Genomic DNA, 18,493 nt, shown 5'->3' with positions numbered 1-18,493 from the left:
GAAGAGATTGAGATTGTGCACAGCTTTAGTTTGCTTGGCTCCATAGTCAACAATCTTGGCACCAGAAGCCAGGAAATTAAAAGGTGCATTGCCATGGGAAAGCCTGCTGTTAGGGACCTCTCCAAAGTGCTAAAGAGCAATGGTGTCTCTCTGGAGTCTAAGGTGCATCTAATACAGGCCAAGGTCTTCGCAATCACTTGTTTTGCATAGGAGAGTTGGACAATGACCAAGGAGGATAGAAGGAGAATTGATGCCTTTGAGCTATGGTACTAGAGAAGAGTATTGAGAATACCATGGACTGCTAGGAAAACAAACAGATTTGTCCTGGGAAGGGTTAAACTGGGTGGATTCTTGGAGGCAAGGATTCTGAGGCTCCGTCTAACATAGTTTGGACATGTTGTAAGGAAAGACCGGTCCTTAGAGAGGGACATCATGCTTAGGAGGGTGGAGGGACGGCGCAGGAGAAGAAGGCCCTCTATGAGGTGGATTGATTCAGTGACTGGGATAATTGGGATGGGAGTGTTGGAGACAGTGCGATTGGCACAGGACAGAGCGGAGTTTAGGGCTGTTGTCCATAAGGAACAAGAGAGCACTGCACGGTTTAAAATCAGAAACGATGTATGGCAGGAAAGTATCCTTTCTCCTTATCTATTCGGTCTACATGCAATGATAGGTTTGAAGACTTAAGTCTGCCTGATTCAGGTCATGGATCTTTTTGATCACTTGCTTTGTATCGGAGAGCTCTACAGTGAATAAAGATGACAGAAGTTTGATTTTGATGAAATCAACTGTGACTCACGGTGACCTTATGAACAATGCATATGAACACTGCCCTATCCTGGCCATTCTCACCATCTGTGCTATGTTTGAGCTCATTGTTAGAGGCACTGCATTAGTCTATTTGAAAGTCTTCCTCTCTTTTGCTGGCCCTCCACGTTTCCAACCGTGATACAGTTTCCCAAGGACTGGTTTCTTCTAACGACATGTCCACAGTATGTGAGACAAATTTCAACATCCTTGCTTCTAGCGAAAATTGTGGTTGTACTTTCTCCAAGACATATTTGTTCTTTTGACAGTCTTCTCCAACACTGTAGTTAAAGGCATCAGTTCTTCTGTGATCCTTATTCATTGTTCTACATTCATTCAGGTGTATAGCAAGTAATTGAAAAGACTATAGCTTGGAGCAGATGCGCTTCAGTCTTTAAACTGACTTGTTTATTCTTTAGCACTTTGGAGAAGTCCTGTACAGCAGATTTTCTTAATGAAATGTGTCTTCTGAGTCTTTTACTACTGGCACCAAAAGTGTTAATTATGGATCCAAGTCAGATGAAATAGTTGACCTTCCCCCCCGCCCCTTTCTCCATCTACCTTGATGTTGAGTATTGATGCTGAGGTGAAGATTTTGGTTTCATGATGTTGATATGTAATCCATATTGAAAGCTGCTATCTTTGACTTTCCTCATCAAGACCATCAAGTTTTCCTAATTTCAGCAAGCAAAATCATGTCATTTGCTTTTAGTATTTATCATATGTATTCTGTGCTGTCAAATTGATTCCAATTGTGGAAACAAACTGCCTCTTAAAGTCTAGACTATAATTTTTATGGGATTGATAATTTGCTGTACCAAGAGCTCATGGAGACTACTTGTTATTTATTAAAATCAGAAAGAATGCAAGCAAATAAACACAAGGAGGCAAGAGTTGAGATGCTTCCCCCAAAATTTTGGTTTTTACTAGTTTACTTACAAAGTTCATACATATTGTTTTTCACACCAGATATTTCACATTTTCTTTACCCACCCCTTCCTCCATCCATTAAAATTTGTGTGATGGTATGATTACCTCCCCCCTACCCATCCTTACCCCTTTGCTTCCCTTTTGCTACCCTTATATCCTCATACATGTTTTACTAGTTATCGTTCTGTTTCTATAATAATGGCCTTATATAGTACTTGTCTGTATGAGATGGAGTTAATTCACATAGAATAATACTCTCCCATCCCTCTTAAGTAGTAGTTTGTAAAATCATAGTTCCTGCATGCTACATAGGATTCCACCATGTGAATGTACTATCATTTCTCAGTCCATTTTATTGTGGTAGGACATTTGGGCTATTTCCATGTTCTTGCGATGGTGACTAACACTGCTATGAATATTGCTGTGCAAGTCTTTGTTTGTGCCTCAGTTCTCATTTTCTCAGGGTAAATTCCAAGCAGTGGAATAGCTGAGTCATACAGAATTTCTATGTTAAGCTCTTTGAGGAAACGGCAAACTTCCTTCCAGAGTGGTTAGCAACATACTTTAAATAGGAAAATGATAAATGTGTTCATAAAACAGTGATATAATGATTAAAAGTCTATTTCCCTCTGGAAATACAACTAGAGAACATGAGATATTTAACATATAGATTTAAAACATACAGTATCAGTCTTATAAGACTGTCAAGTTGAGATCTTAAACAGAGAAAGAGGGAAGATTTTAGGTAAATATAAGAAACGTACTGACTTCCTAACTAAAGTCCCTGACAGCAAAGAAGCTTAAAAGAATATACACTATTCTTCAAATTTAACCAATACATTTACCTAACATTTTTGACAGTATGTTATTTCAGACACTAATGAGTCTTTGGTTCTCTGTGGCTTCTTGCTGCCAGAGCTTGGCAGTCTTCGTGTGCAAGTAATCGTAAGTTTTTGGGTCCTGTTCTTTTTTCGGGCTGTGTTTGATATATGGTACTGCTCTTCCCCCAGAAGAGAGGCCCTCGAGGCCTAGCCTAGGTTTTAAGGCAGGCTAAAAGCCCCAAAATGAGAGGGGAGGAGAAGGCTGTAATGCTGTTCCTGGATGACTCCAACCAGTGTTTGTTGGAGCTTCCCAATTAAAATACGCTTGGAAGCAGGAGTGGCATCCCCTTCTGAAATGTCTTGCCTTTGGACATTCTATGAACAGTGCTCAGGCCTTTCTTTCATAGAGTCATTATGAGTCGTCTATGACTCGACAGCACCACTACCACCACCAACAATGAGAACTTTAGTTATAGTACTCCTTAAGACAATGCCATGACAGCACAACTAATTTAAAACAACTATGTAGGCCTCTCTCCCTTAATAATTAGATGTTTACTCGATGGTAATTTCTAGTAAGTCACAATTTAAAAATCAATATTCATGTGTAGTTCTATCTGTTCATCTCCTTAATATCTTGATTTATTCCCTCTGCTATGGCTTCTTGGCACTCTAGTGCAATATTCAGCGTCTCTACAGAATCCATTTTGGTCTTTTCTTCCTCCTCTCTCTTTGTAGTGAATTTTTGCACTCTTCCTGGATGATATTCTTTTTACCCTCCCTCAGCTCATATGGTCTTTGCTTATTAATGTTCAAGGCTTCAAATCTGTTTCTGAGATGGTTTTGAAATTCAGGTGGGATTGTCTCAAGGTTATATTTTGGTCCCCATGGATTTGATTTTATTTTTCTTGCTTAAGCTTGAACTCGCACATGAGTAGTTGGTGGTCTGTTCCACAATCAACATCTGGCCTAGTTTTCACAGCTGGTATTGAGCTTCTCCAGCAGTTCTTTCCACAGATGTAATCAATCTGATGTCCATGTATACCATCAGTTGAAATCCATCAATATATTTAGGAGTTGAACAGAAGAGTCCAAATGGCAGCATTAGAAGACAAAGTATTAGAATGCTGGAGTCAGAAAATCAAAGAGGTTGAACTCGCTCAGCATCTTAAGCTCAAGGAACTGAAGAACAAATTTAAACCTCGAGGTGCAATACTTAAGGATGATTTGGGCAGAATATTAAATAATCCAGGAAGCATTAAAAGACGATGTAAAGAGTATACAGAGTCATCGTACCAAAAGGACCTGATGGACACAGAAGAATTTCATGAAACAACATATGGGCAAGAGCCTGTGGTGATTAAGGAGGAAGTTCAAGCTGCTCTGAAGGAATTGGAAAAATAAAAGGTCCCAGGAATTGATAGCATGCCAGTGGACATATTTCAACAAACAGATGCTGCTCTGGATATGTTCATCAAGTTATGCCAAGAAATATGAAGGATAACCATCTAGCCAACTGACTGGAAGAGATTGCAGTTTGTTCCCTTTCCAAAGAAAGGTGACCCGGTAGAATGCAGAAATTCTCAAACAATATCAGTAATATCACATGCAAGCAAGATTCTGCTGAAAATTATCCAAACATGACTGGAGCAGCATGTCAACAGAGAATTGCCAGATCTGAAACCTGGGTTTAGAAGGGGTCATGGTATTAGGGATATTGTAACTAGTTTTAGATGAACATTCACAGAACGCAGGGAGTATCAGAGGAATGTCTGTGTTTCATTGACTATGAAAAAATGGTGTTTGACTGTATGGACCCCCAAAACCGTGGCTAACTCTGAGAAGAATGGGAATCCCAAAACATTTGATTGTGCTTATGTGAAACCTATACTCACACCAGGAGGCAGTTGTCAGAACAGAGCAAGGAGACACTGCATGGTTTAAAATTGGGAAGGGTATATGCCAGAGATGTGTCCTATCTCCATACCTTTACAGCCTATTGCAGAACAGATTATCTGGGAGGCTGAACTCTGTGAAGAGATATGTGGTATCAGGATTGGAGGAAGACTCATCAACAATCTGGGTTACACAGGTGGCACAACCCTGCTTGTTGAAACTGACAAGGACCTGAAGCACTTGCTGCATAAGGTCAAGGACTGCAGCCATCAATATAGATTGAAGCTCAAAATCACGAAAATGAAGATTCTCACCACTTGACCAATTGGCAGGATCACCATGGATGGTGAAGAGATTGAGATTGTAAACAGCTTTCGTTTGCTTGGCTCCGCAATCAACACTCTTAGCACCAGCAGCCAGGAAATTAAAAGACAAATTGTGTTGGGAAAGACTGCTGTCAGAGACCATGCCAAAGTACTACAGAGCAATGATGTCAGTCTGGAGACTAAGGTGCACCTGATACAGGCCATGGTCTTTGCAATCACTTGCTGTGCATCAGAAAGCTGGGCAATGACTAGGGATAATAGAAGGAAAATTAATGTCTTTGAGCTGTGGTGTTAGAATGTTGAATATACCATGGACTGCTAAGAGACCACACCGGTTTGTTCTGGTTAGGATTAAACCAGGTTGCTTCTTGGAGGCAAGGATTCTGAAGCTTTGTCTGACATAATTTGGATATGTTGCAAGGTGGTACCCGTCCTTGGAGGGGGACATCATGCTTGGGAGGGTGGAAGGACAGCATAGGAGAGGAAGACCTTCAATGAGATGGATTGATTCAATTACTGGAGTCATGGGGGGTAGGTGTGTCAGAAATAGTGAGATTGGCACAGGACAGAGCAAGGTTTAGGACTATTGTGCATATGGTTGTTATGAGTTACAGGCTCCTTGACGGCACATAACAACCTTAAATAATTAAACATATCTCATCTGACAAAGCACTGTTGGTAAAAGTTCTTAAAGAATTATTTAAGGATCAACTTAAATTTATTAAAATAATTAGTAAATTTAGAATTTGTAGAAATAGTTCATTGTGAAATGCTGCATAGTGAGGTGTTTTATTTATTTGTTGCTGTTGTTTTTAGGTCTTGTTGAGTACAACTCATACTGACCCTAATAACAACCAACCTAAACCCGGCCCTATCCTGTGCCATCCTCATCATCTGACACACTAGAGACCATTGCTGCAGTCAGCTTGTCAATTTATCTCATTGGAGTTCTTTCTTTCCTTTCCTGACCCTCCATTTTTCAAGCATGGCATCCCTTTCTAAGGGATAGCCTTGCCTAACAACATGTCCAAAGTATGAAAGATGAAATCTCACCATCCTTCCTTCCAAGGAGCACTCTGGTTTTACTTTTTCAACACTTAATCTGTTCTTTTGGCATTCCATGGGATATTCAGAACTCTTCTCCAATACAACAACTTAAAGGTATCAATTCTTCTTCTGTCATTCTTATTCATAGTCCAGATCTCTGATGCACAGCATTTGATTGAGAAGACCATCTCCATTGTCAGGCACTCCTTAGTCCTCACACTAACATCATTTATCTTCAACATTTTGCAGAGGTACTTGAGAGTAGACTTGCCTTATTCCATACGGTATGTCTACTGATTTTTGACCGCTGGTATCAAAGATGTTGATTGTTGATCCAAGCAAGAAGAAATCATTGATAACTTCAGGCCTTTATCCATCTATCTTAAGGTTGACTCTTGGTCCTAGGCTGAAGACCTTTGTTTTCTTGATGTTAAGATGTAATCCGTACCAAAAGTTGTCTTCAGAAAGTGTTTCTTTTCTTCTTTCTTTCTTTCTTTCTTCCTTCCTTTCTTTCTTTCTTTCTTTCTTTTTTCTTTCTTTCTTTCTTTCTTTCTTTCTTTCTTTCTTTCTTTCTTTCTTTCTTTCTTTCTTTTCTTTCTTTCTTTCTTTCCACTTTCAGAAGGCAAAGATAAATATGGATAATTTAAGGAATAAAAATAAATAAAGATTCTCCCAAAGAGTTTTTGATAATATAAAATAAGTTAAAATTGTCATAAAAACTGTTGTTTTAAAATAAGAGCACAGAATAATATATGAATTGGTTATTCCCTTACAGGTTGGTAAAGGCCACAACGGTGATTATAACTAGTAAATATTAAAGGCTTTCAATACTTTTATCTTAATGTGTAAATTATATGGTTCCTTTCTGAGCTAATGAAATAAGAATTGTTTTGTAGGTTAATGCATTTTGGTGGTCTGTATTAAAACAGTCAAAGACCACATGCTGATTAAAAATTACTATCAGGATATTGGTGAAACATCTTAGTTGATAGATATCATCATTAGCTAAGCCTCAGAGAGCATCAAACAGTATGTCTTAATGAGGAATTGTATCTTATTGTCAAGTGTAGCAGATGCTATGCATTCCACCAAGGTGTAGATAACCTTATGAACATGCCATAAACATTATGCTTAAAAATATAAGAACACCAATTTTTTTCTTATCATTTACCATGTGTTAAAATAAAATTGTGATATATAACTTCATCATGGGAAACATTTTGATAAAATGCTCAGTTATCTGAAAATGATTTCTTCACTTTTTGTTCCTGATTTATTTCTTACTTATTTGATTGCAAAATCATTCGGAAGTATTATTACCATCTACTCACATCCATCAGTTGATTAAACTATGCTTGTTACACTTAAAATGTTATTTCAAAGTATTTTAAAAGAGAGGGGTGTGAGTGTGTGTGTGTGTGTGTGAGTTGTATAATGCCATCTACACAAAGTAGCCAAGTTCTAAAGACACACACATAGAAACCCCTATATCTAATTCTTACACACGTTGAAGAAGTCTTTTTTAAAAGTTACCCTTCTCTTGAATTTATTCTGAAACTAAATTTAAGATGATAATTAAAGCAAAACAAAACTAACCCATTGTTGTGAGTCAATTTCACTTCATAGAAATTGTGGGGGTTAAAACAGTGGTACTCTTTGGCCTAGATAGTTCTGGCAGTCTAAGAAGTGCTGCCAACCCTAAGGCACAAGGCTTACTTCCACCAGCTGCTCTGCAGGAGAAAAATGGACAATTTTTTCCAACACAATGTTCAGCCTTTAAAAGTGCACTGAAAAACATGGAAAAAACCAAATTCAACCCTTAAGTCGCCAAACTAAAAGGTGCTGTGAGAAAAAATTTGACTGATGCAGTAAGCATCAAAAGAAGATAGAAAGAATATGCAGAGGCACTGTAACAAAAAGAATTTGCTGACACTGAAAAATTGCAGGAAATACAATCTGAACAACAGCCAATGGTAATGAAAGAATGAGTTCTAGTGACACTGAAGGCATGGGGCGGGGGAATAAGGCCTCAGAAAGGAATGCAATACCAACTGACATGTTTCAACCAACAGCTTTAACCCTGGACATGACAATCAGCTTACACCAGGAAATTTGGAGGATAGCTACTTGGCTAACGGGAAGAGACCCATATTTGTTCCCATTCCCAAGAAAGGCGATCCAACAGAAAATAGAAAATGTTTAATGATGTCATATGCAAGCAAAATTGTGACGAAGATCATCTAAAAATAGCTGGAACAGTACACTGAAAACTTCCAGAGCTCAAATTTTTAAGTTTAGAAGAGCTTGTGGCACCAAGGATGCCATTGTTGATGTTCAATGTATCCTGGCTGAAAGCAGAAAATACCAGAAGAATGTCTACTTGTGTTTTATTGATTATACCAAAACATTTGAATGTGTGTATCATAAGAAATGGCTAACATTGAGAAGAATAGGAATTTCAGAACACTTAATTATGCTATTACAGAATCTATACATAGACCAAGAAGCTTTTGTCTGACCAAAGGCATACTGCATGGCTTAAAGTGAAGAAACAGGTACATCAGGTTTATATATTTTTTCATCCCTATTAAATCAATATATTGAGAAAATCATTCAAGATATTGCAATTTATGAAGAAGAAAGTGGAACTAGGACTGGAGGAAGACTCATAAACAATCTATGACACATTTGATTGCTGAATGTAAGGAGGACTTGAAACACTTGCTATGAAAAATCAAAGATCAGACTTCACTATGAATTGCAATATGTTTTCTTGCAAAGTCAAAAATCTTCACCACTGGACTAATAAGCAACATCATGATAGATGGAGAAAAGTGTCAAGTTGTCAATAACAATCATGCCAGTTTTAGGACTAAAGTGCATCTGGTGCAAGCTGAGGTCTTTTCAATCACTTACTCTGTATTTGAGAATTGGAAAGTGAAAAGGATAAAAGAAGAAAAATTTATGCCTTTGAACTGTAATGTTGAAGAAAAATACTGAATAACCCATGGACAGCTCAAAGAACAAATAGCTATGTCTTGGATAAAGTGCAGTCAGAATACTCCTTGGAGGCAAAGATAATAAAGCTTCATCTCACACATTTTGGGCATGTTGCCATGAGAACCTATACCTGGATAATGAACAACATCCTTGGAAATGTGGATGGTTAGCAAAATAGTGGAAGACCCACAAAGAGATGGATTGACAGAGAGACTGCATCAACGGGAATAAGTGTGTCAGAGATAACGATGATGGGATAGAAGAGGACAGGGTTCACATCTGTTGTTTATAAGGTTGATAGGACTTATAATCAACTTAAAGGCACCTAACAACAACAGCAAAAGCCCACTCATGGGTCAGCTTAACTCGTTCATGCAAGAACAAGGAGTTTTAGAGGTGAGCATGTTTTTACTAAGAGCTAAGTGATGTGTCAGGAATTTTGCAATACAATCAATACGTATGATTGTGAAGTTCTATAGAAAGAAACTAGATACATTTTGATTCGTCAGAAGGGAATTTTTTAGTTAAAGCATTAACAAATAAATATTGAGATAAATCCTGAAAAGTGGATAGGTCTCATATTAGTGAGAGCTCTGGTGGTCTAGTGGTGAGAAACTGCACTGCATTCCCAAAGGCATGTGGTTCAAATCTATCAGCCGCTCTGCGGAGGAAGGATGGATAGTCTTCTCCCATGTGATTTCTTGTCTCTGAAAACCCACTGGAGGGTCAGCTATGCGTAGGTTCTGACTCAACAATGAACAACAACAATGTAAAGAATAATAATCGGCTCTATTTATTTTTTTTGTATTTTCCATTTCCCCTTCATTCAAACTTCGTACTTTTCATGTTCCAATTACTTTGAGCATTTACAAGTATCAAAATATATCTTGAAGAGGGTGCAGACAGAGTGCTATTTGGAGGCAAGGATGATGAGGCTTTGCTTCACATATGTCTGCCATGTTGCTAGGAGGGGTTAGTTGATGTTAATAACAAAATCAACAATCTATCAGTATTGACCTGTTAAAAATGCAAATTTAGAAAGAAAATGTACACAATAGATAGAGTAAATAAACAACAACCACCACCACCACAACAACAACCAAGAAAACCCCCAGACAAATCAGTATTTAATTTTTTCCAATTTACAGAACCTTTGTGACAAGAAAGAATTGCCTTATATGGTTTCCAAGGCTTTACATCTTTATAAAAGCAGAGTGTCACAACTTTTTTTTTCTGGAATCACTGGTGGATTAATAATTGTGATTTATCTATTACCACTCATGCATTTGACCACTACACTACCATTCATATATAAATATATATGATACATGAAGTATAATCCATGGAGAAAATTGTGAGTTTATGTTAGATGTACCTCAATAAGGAGACAAATATAAATATAGCAGAATTTGAGAAACAAAGCAAGGCTCAGGTAACAGTCTATTTATTGTTTAGAAAAAGGTCACTATTTTTCTTGAAGTAAAAAAAAAATTGAAATCTTAAATTGAAAGAACTTAATGTTAAAACATGCCCTATAGAAAATTTTCAGTAAAAAATATAGGATATTAATGCCCTAATTATGTACTTATATGAAGATTAATAATTTTAAATAAAATGACATGATGATAAAAGCAAAAAGTAGAAAATAATTTTGTGAAATTAATATGATATTAGCTTGTAAAATGAGTTTGAAAGTAAGCTTTTCTTCGGTTATCTTGATACTGGTATAAGGAAATTATCCTACTCTGATGTTCTATAGATCTAATAGTTCTAAGAAAGAAAATAATATTTCTTATTTGACTTGCAAAATTATATAATCTTCTATTTATGTGTAATTTTCTACTTACTGCAAACAACAGAAACAAAACACCACTGCTATAAATTTCCAGTTCTCTCTCTAAAGAGCCCTGTATGACAGAGTAGAAGTGTCCCACGGGGTTTTCAAAGTGATAAATCTTTAAGGAGCTGCCTCTGTTGTCTTATTTTGAGAAGCAGCTGGTGGTGTGGACTGCCTACAGTTTAGTTAACAAGTAAATGGTAAATATTTCAGCCTTGGGACTTGTTTGGCACTTCAATGGGTTTAAAGCTATGGAACTTTCAAATGGTTTAAAAAGCCACCTGTTAACTACACACACAATAAGTCATTCTCTCATTTTAGCATTTCACTGCTTTATTCTGATTCCTATTCTCCCTTAAATACTTCAATAAGAAACATCCAAAGATTAGTAGAAAAAGTGAAACATATGTGTGAAATCATGTGTCAGTGCAATGCTTTCTCCTAATTAGAGAAGAAGATAGAGGTAGTACACAGAGTCGATGTGCCAAAAGAATTAGCTGACACAGAAGGATGTCAGGAAACAAAATGTGATCAAGAGGTCATGAAGGAGGAAGTTTAAGCTCTTCTGCAGGAGATGGAAAAAAAAAACAAACAAACCAAGGCCCCAGGAATTCATGGAATATCAATTGACCTATTTCAACAAAAAGATCCTGCCCGAGACATGCTTATCAGGTTGTGCCAGAAAATCTGTAGAACAACTCCCTGGCCAACTGACTGGAAGAGATCCATATTTATACACATTAAAAAAAGAAAAAGGTGGTCCAATAGAATATAAAATATCAAACAGTATCACAAATATTACAAGCAAGCAATGACTGGAACAGTACATCGAAAAAGAATTGCCATAAACTCAAACTGAGTCTAGAAGAGGCTATACCACTAGGAACATCATTGTCATGTAACATGGATCTTGGCTGAAAGCACAGAGTATCAGAAGAATGTCTTGTCTGTGTTTCATTGACTATGCACAGGCATTTGACTGTGTGGATCACAACAAATTGTGGCTAACATTGAAAAGAAAGAGAATTCCAGGACACCTAATTGTGTTTACGTAAAACCTATACTTGAGCCATTTCTATAGTCCTCAGAACAGAGCAAGAAGACATTACACAGTTAAAAATCAGGAAAGTAGTGTGTCAAGGGTATGTCCTTTATCCTAACCTTTTCAATCTATATGCAGAAAAGATCATTCGAGAGGCTAGATTTTATGAGAAAGAATGTGACATAAGGATGGGAAGAAGATTCATCAAAAAATGCATTATGTAGATGACACAATCTTGCTTGCCCAAACTGAGGAGGACTGGAAGTGTATGCTGCAGAAGGTCAAAGACTATAGTCTTCAACATGAATTGAAGCTCAACATCAAGAAGACAAAGACTCTCACCACTGGCCCAACTGACAGCATCATGATATATGGAGAAGAGACTTATTTTGTTAAAAATTTCAGCTTGCCCAGATCCACTTCAACTCTCTTAGAACCAGCAGTCAGGAAATCAAAAGAAGAATTACATTGGGACAATTTGTTGCCAGGGACCTCTCCATAGTGCTGGAGAGCAACAATGTCAGGCTAGAAATTAATGCCATAGTCTTCACCTTTAGTTGTTATCCTTCAGAGAGGTGGACAATTACTAAGGGTTAAAGAAGAAGAATCAATGCCTTTGAATTGTGGTGCTAGAGAAAATATTGGACATATCGTAGACTGCCAAGAGAACAAAGTCTGTCTTGGAGAGCGTGAAACCAAGTTGCACTATAAGGGCAATAAATTTGAACCTTCATCTCAAATAATTTGGGCATGTTTCTAGGAGAGACCAGTCCTGGGGAAGGACATCATTCCTGGAAGGATGGAAGGACAATGCAGGAGATGAAGGCCCTGGATGAGATGGATTGACACAGTAAATAGGGTAATGAGGATAGGTGTACCAGGAACAGTGAGAGTGGCTCAGGTTTCAGAGCTATTGTGCATAAGGTCACTGGGTCACAGGCAACTTAAAGCACATGACAACAGTAATAAAAACAGAAGCATTCTCAAATGTTTCCTTTTCTGCGTGAGTTCTTGACGTTTTGTTTATACAGTGTGAAAATGGAAATATTTCTACATAGTTCAGATCTTGTATAACTCCTGACATCTAGAACATTAAATGAGTGTTCTCCAATTTCCAAAATGAAGAAGTCAGACCTCTGGCAAAAAGAATGTTAATTATCTACATTTTCTCATTTTAAAAACGTGAATCATCCAAAGCATAAAAGAAGAATAGGTAGTTGTTTTAACCAATAAAAGAATAAACATGGAAATTATTGAGAAGCATCAATTACATATGTGGAAAGAATCCCAAGAGAAGTTTAATATTAGATTTGTATTCTAGGCCAGGTGTAGATTGTGGGACAGACCACTAATTACTCATATGTAAGATCAAGATGTAGCTAAAGAAAATGAAATCAAATCCACATGATCCAAAATTTGACCTTAAGTCTATCCCACTTAATTTTCAAAACATCTAAGGAACAAGTCTGAGGCCTTAAATACTAGTGAAGACCAGATCAGCTGTGGGAAGATATCAAGAATATCATCCATGAAGAATGGGAAGGGTCATTACAAAGAGGAAGAAAAGACAAAGATAGATGTCAGACAAAACTCTGAATACTGCACTAGGGGGTCAAGAAGCCAAAACAAAGGGAAGAAATTAAGAAATTAACAAGCTGGACAGAAGATTTTGAAGGGCAGCTTGGGAAGACAAGAACAAGTATTATAATGAAATGTGCAAGAAACTGGAGTAGGAAAATCAAAAGGGCCAAACTTGCTTGGGATTTCTCAAGATGAGGAAAATGAAGAACCAATCCAAGTCTCGAGTTCCAATGCATAAAGATGCTCTGAGCAGACTCTTGAATGATTCTGGAAGCATTAAAAGAAGATGGAAGGAGTATACAGAGTCACTATATCAAAATAAATTAGCTGACACAAAAGAATTTCATTAAATAACATACAAACAAGAGCTTGTGGTGATGAAGGAAGAAGTTCAAGCTTCTTTGAAAGAATTGTCAAAAAGCAAGGCCCCAGGAATTGAAGGCTTACCGTTGGAATACTTCAACAAACAGATGCTACTCTGGATGCACTCATCAAGTTTTGCCAAGAAATCTGAAGGGCAACGAACTGGCCAACTGACTGGAAAAGATCTATATTTGTTCCCATTCCAAAGAAAGGTGACCCAATGAAGTGTGGAAATTATTGAACAATAACATTACTATCACATGCAAGCAAGATTCTGCTGAAAAGTATCCAAACACGACTGAAGAAGCACATCAACAGAGAACTGCTATATGTGCAAGCTGGGTTTAGAAAAGGCCATGGTACCGGGGATATTATAGCTAATGTTAGATGGGTGTTGGCTGAAAGCAGAGAGTATCAGAGGAATGTTTATCTTTATTTCATTGACTATGAAAAGGCATTTGAGTGTCTGTGGATCACAACATACTGTGGCTTACTCTGAGAAGAATGGGAACAACTGATTGTGCTTATTCAAAACTTACCTGTGGACCAGGAGGCAGTTGTCAGAACACAGCAAGGAGACACTGAATGGTTCAACATTAGATCATGGTTCAAAACAGATCTGGGAGGCTGGACTTTATGAGGAGGAATGTAGCATCATAATTGGAGGAAGACTCATTAACAGCCTGCGTTATGCAGATGATACTACCCTGCTTGCTGAAACTGAGGAGGACCTGAAGTGCTGCTGTAGTATATCAAGGACTGAAGCCTTCAATATGGATTGAAACTCAACATCAAGGAGACAAAGATTCTCACCACTGGGCCAATTGGCAGCATCATGATAGAGTGTGAAGAGATTGAGATTGTTAACAGTTTCAGTTTGCTTGGTTCTACAATCAGCATTCTTGGTACCGGCAGCCAAGAAATCAAGAGACAAATTACATTGGGAAAATTGACTGTCAGGGACCTCTCCAGAGTACTGAAGAACAATGACTTCAGTCTGGAGACTAAGGTGCACCTGATACAGGCCATGATCTTTACAATTCCTTGCTATGCATCAGAAAGCTGGAAAATGACTAGGGATGATAGGAGAGTTGATGCCTTTGAGTTTTGGTGCTGGAGAAGAGTGTTGAGTATACTATGGACAGACAGGAAAACAAGTATTTTCATCATAAAGAGAGTGAAACCAGCCTGCTCCTTGGAGGCAAGGATTCTGAGCCTTCATCTGACATACTTTGGGCATGTTGAAAAGAGGGACTGATTCTTGGAGAGGAACATCATGTTTTGAAGGGTGAAGAGATGGAGAAAAGAGAGGGGGACCACTGATGAGAAAGATTGATACAGTGACTGGGGTGATCAGGGTAGGAGTGTTAGAGACAGTAAAGTTGGCACAGTATAGAGCAGGTTTCAGGGCTGTTGTACATAAGGTCGCTTTGAGTCACAAGGGACTTGACAACATATAACAAGAATTTCATAGACATGTGTAAGTGTAAGTTTACATTCTGTAAATAAAGGATCTTAAGTAAAATACCTAGTCCTGAAAGAATGACCATATATCTATTGCCCTATTTCTTTTATGTTGAGAAAGAAAACATTTATAATCTGGAAAAAAAAAAGAGGAGAATAGCCAAAGGTACATATCAATACAGATTCCTTGGCCCTATTACATACCATATTATTCAGAAACCTTCAGTAGATAAAATTATGAAATCACATTTGGAGCTGTTAACTTGGAGATAAGAGTTTGAGGGAATGATGAATAATACCTTAACTGGCAGTGTATATCTTAAATCAGTGACCAAAAGAAGTAGAGCTAGAATATTCAAGAATCATGAGAATAAAGCTAAAGTACTCTTATTTTTCATCATACTCAGTGAACTCACTTACATTATTTGTGTTTCTCTTCACTATTACTCCAGGCTTTCCAAGTCTAAATTCTAGAGTGGGAATTGTTCTAGCAAAAGGAATGGAATTTTATTAACAAAATATACTTGGCTATTGCAAGGAAAGAGAATATATGCTACAGAAAAAAAAAGAAACTCTAAAACATATGCTAATGAATAAAAAACCAGCTACATAAAACATATATTGCATTTAAATTACTATATAATATATATATCAAATCTCCAGAATAGTTATATTTATAATGTAGTTACACCATAATAATAAATAAATATTTAACAATTGTGAGAACTGTATTTTTTTGTCATTGTTCATGGTTTATTTGGTGTTTTAGTTGGTATGATACTGTTTCAATGCTTATATGTAGATCTTTACATTTTACATCACATTATCAGAGTTGTATTACACATTACTCTGATAAATATAGTACACAAAATAAGATCCTTTAAAATAGTAATGTACAAGACATGCAATATTGGATTTGTACATTAGAACACAGAATGTGACTTAAAAAAAGAATTTGTATTAGGCCAAAGTCATTTAACACAGTAAACATTCTAGTTTGAAGGGCAGCGGCAGCATGTCCAACATTGGCAGTGGTGTCTGAGACTTGGTGGAATTCTTTTATACTAACCAGTTTAGAACTATACAAGGTAAATACCACTGTCAGGACATAGCTGTAGGGTTTTATAGACCATTCCTATTTCTACCTTTAGGAAACAGATGTTTTTCCTATGTCGTATTTTACTGCTTTAATCACAGACTGGATAAAAAGCACAACATGCATAACGCCCAACTAAAATCCTTTTGTAGCCTAGACAGCGAAATGGTACAACAGAAGACTTTAAACCTGCAACACTTTTTGGATTCCCCAAAGTGTATCTGCACTCTTCTTCAAACGGGCCTCTTCCTCAGGAGTCAGCGTCACCTTCACGATGTCTGAGATTCCATTCTGCCCCAAGATGCAAGAAACGCTAAGGAAGACATCATCTTTAATTCCATAAAGACCCTTAATCATGGTGGAAATTAGATGTATCTGCCTAATATTCCTCATTATACTTTCTGCCACAGACAGTCCAATGGCCCAGGAGGTATATATAGCCTTTCAGTTTGATCACCTCATAGGCACTGTCAACCACCTGTTTGTGTTCTTTCCACTGTTCCTTATCTGAATCAGTACTTAATTCGGGATGAAGATTTTTCAGAAAGACACTAGCCACATGCATTCCACTCCATACTGGCACACTAAGGTCTCCATGCTCTCCAAGGACCCAGCCATGACAGCTCAATGCGTCTCCCGCATTAGGTAACGGAACCTCGCTGAATCCAGATTGCTTCCAATGCCAATAACACGGTTTTGGGGAAAGCCACTGATCTTCCAAGCACATAGGTAAGGATATCCACTGGATTAGAAACAACAAGCAGCTTGCTGTTTGGGCTGTACTTTACAACATTAGGAATGATGAATTTAAAGATGTTCACATTACGCTGGACCAAATTGAGAAGGCTTTCCCCCTCCTGCCGATTTGCTCCCGCTATGATAATAACCAGCTTGGAATTTGTAGTTACGTTGTAGTCTTTGCCAGACACAATCCTTGGTGTTCTAAGGAAAAGGCTGACATTTTGGAGAACCATCATCTCTCCGTTTACTTTGTCTTCCATGACATCAACAAAGGCAAGTTCATCTGCCGAGTCCTTCATTAAAATACTGGTGGCACAGGCCATGCCAACAGCACCAACCCCAACTACTGTAATCTTATTCTGGGGGGTCTATTCTTCCTTAAGAAGATTCTGAATCAGCTGATCCTTAAGAGTAGCCATTCCGGATTTGGATGAGGAAGGTACCGGGAATGCTCATCCAGCAGGCTCTGGCGGCTCAGGGCAGCGAAATCCTGATTCTGCAGCTGCAGTTCCAGGACCGAGAATTGTATTTTTAATTCATTCCTATCCTAGTGGCAAGAAACTGTGCTACAATCCCCAGTATGCATAGTTAGAGGCTACAAATTGCTCCTCAGAAGGATAGATAATCTCCTCCCATGGAATTAACTGCCTCTGAAAACCCATCAGAGTCAGCTATGGGTCAGGTTTGACTCTATGGCACACAACAATAACAGGGTTGTGGTTTGTGTTGATTTTTTGTTGTTTTGTGGTGTTTTTTTTTTTTTAATATTGTTGTTAGGTGCCATTGAGTCGAGTACAAATCATATCTACCCTATGAACAAAAGATCTCAACTCTGTTCTGTCTACATCTTCCTGTCACTTCCTGACACACAAGTGCCCATTGCAGCAGTCAACACGTCAATCCACCTGCTTGGATGTTTTCTTCTTCGCTGACCCTCCACACTTCCCAGCATCATGTCCCTCTCCAAGAAATAGCCCTTCCTAGAAACATGTATGTCAGGAAGTCTGAGAATGACACAGGATAGAACAGGGTTCAGACCTTTTCTTCATAGAATTACAAAGAGCCTTAATTGACTGGACAGAACCTAAAAACAAACAACAACAAGCAGCATGCCCAAAGTATGTGAGGTGAAGCCTCATCATTCTTGCCTCCAAAGAGAGTCCAGCTCCACCCTTGCCAAGACATAAGTGTTTATTCTCTTGGCCATCCATGGGGTGTTCAGTGTTCTCCAACATCAAAACTCAAAGGTATCAATTATTTTTATGTCATCCTTATTCAATGTCCAGCTCTCAGATGCATGGCAAGTGATTGGAAAGATTATAGCCTGAATCTGACACATCTTAGTCCTCAAATTCACATCATTACTCTTCAATAATTTGGAGAGGTCCCTAACTGCATTTTCTTCCCCAGTGCATAGCTCACCTTATTTCTTGACTACTAGTACCAAGGATGCTAATTGTGGACCCAAGCAAAATGAAGCTGATGACAGTTTGTCTCCTCTCTGCTTGTACTATTGCCTATTGGTCCAGTGGTAAGGATCTT

General features: G+C 37.9%; 1 pseudogene; it reads right to left on the bottom strand.

Moving 5' to 3' along the window:
- Positions 1–16,393: 16,393 nt before the first annotated feature.
- Positions 16,394–17,370, bottom strand: LOC102871403 (annotated as a pseudogene).
- Between the last annotated feature and the right edge of the window lie 1,123 nt (positions 17,371–18,493).

Source organism: Elephantulus edwardii, unplaced genomic scaffold, assembly GCF_000299155.1.
Source record: "Elephantulus edwardii isolate Elephantulus edwardi_28Jun2011 unplaced genomic scaffold, EleEdw1.0 scaffold00136, whole genome shotgun sequence".
Classification (NCBI taxonomy): Eukaryota; Metazoa; Chordata; class Mammalia; order Macroscelidea; family Macroscelididae; genus Elephantulus; species Elephantulus edwardii.
Note: the sequence above shows the minus strand (reverse complement) of the source record. Positions and strands in the feature narration are given on the sequence as shown.